The sequence below is a fragment of the Schistocerca cancellata genome, chromosome 7 (assembly GCF_023864275.1).
Source record: "Schistocerca cancellata isolate TAMUIC-IGC-003103 chromosome 7, iqSchCanc2.1, whole genome shotgun sequence".
Classification (NCBI taxonomy): domain Eukaryota; kingdom Metazoa; phylum Arthropoda; class Insecta; order Orthoptera; family Acrididae; genus Schistocerca; species Schistocerca cancellata.
Genome location: NC_064632.1, coordinates 443,670,460 through 443,671,215, shown reverse-complemented (window position 1 = coordinate 443,671,215; position 756 = coordinate 443,670,460). Strand labels below are relative to the sequence as shown.

Sequence of the window (756 nt, the reverse complement as noted above, 5' to 3'; positions counted from 1 at the left end):
CTCCTCCCGAACAGGCCACGAAGGCCCAAAGGTACCGACCGGTCGCCGTATCATCCTTAGCCCACAGGCGTCACTGTATGCGGATATGGAGGGGCGTGTGGTCAGCACACCGCTCTCCCGGCCGTATGTCAGTTTCCGAGACCGGAGCCGCTCTTTCTCAATCAAGTAGCTCCTGAGTTTGCCTCACAAGTGCTGAGTGCGCCCCGCTTGCCAACAGCGCTCGGCGCACTGGTTGGTCACCCATCCAAGTGCTAGCCCAGCCCGACAGCGCTTAACTTCGGTGATCTGACGGGAACTGGTGTTACCACTGTGGCAAGGCCGTTGGCCAACACTAAATACAAACAATACTAATGCACTCATGTGGCCGTTCTACCTGACACCCAGAATTGCCACACTAATCATTTTCGTATGTATAAGAAGATATTGGTATTATCATGTCTGCAGGATGCTCCACTTTCTTTGTCAGTCAGTTTATTTTGCCCGTCTTGTACTTCAATTTCTGAATATGTTTCGTAAACACTGGTAGCAGAGAAATTGGCTCGTAATTTTGTATTAGGTTTCTGTGCGTTCGTTCGTAGCCTTTTTGCTTTCCGTGTTGGTATTCCGGTCGCTATGGGTTTATTTACCAATTGTGATTTTTTGTTGTAGTGCACTGTTGCTAAATGAGTTTACATATTGTCATTTTGTCATCTGGAGACAGTGAGTGGAACTGTGGACGCTAGAAAATGGAGTCCAAGTGGAGAAATTAGAACATTT

General features: G+C 48.0%; 1 pseudogene; it reads right to left on the bottom strand.

The window, feature by feature from the left end:
- Positions 1-208: 208 nt before the first annotated feature.
- LOC126092980 (5S ribosomal RNA) lies at positions 209-326 on the bottom strand (annotated as a pseudogene).
- Between the last annotated feature and the right edge of the window lie 430 nt (positions 327-756).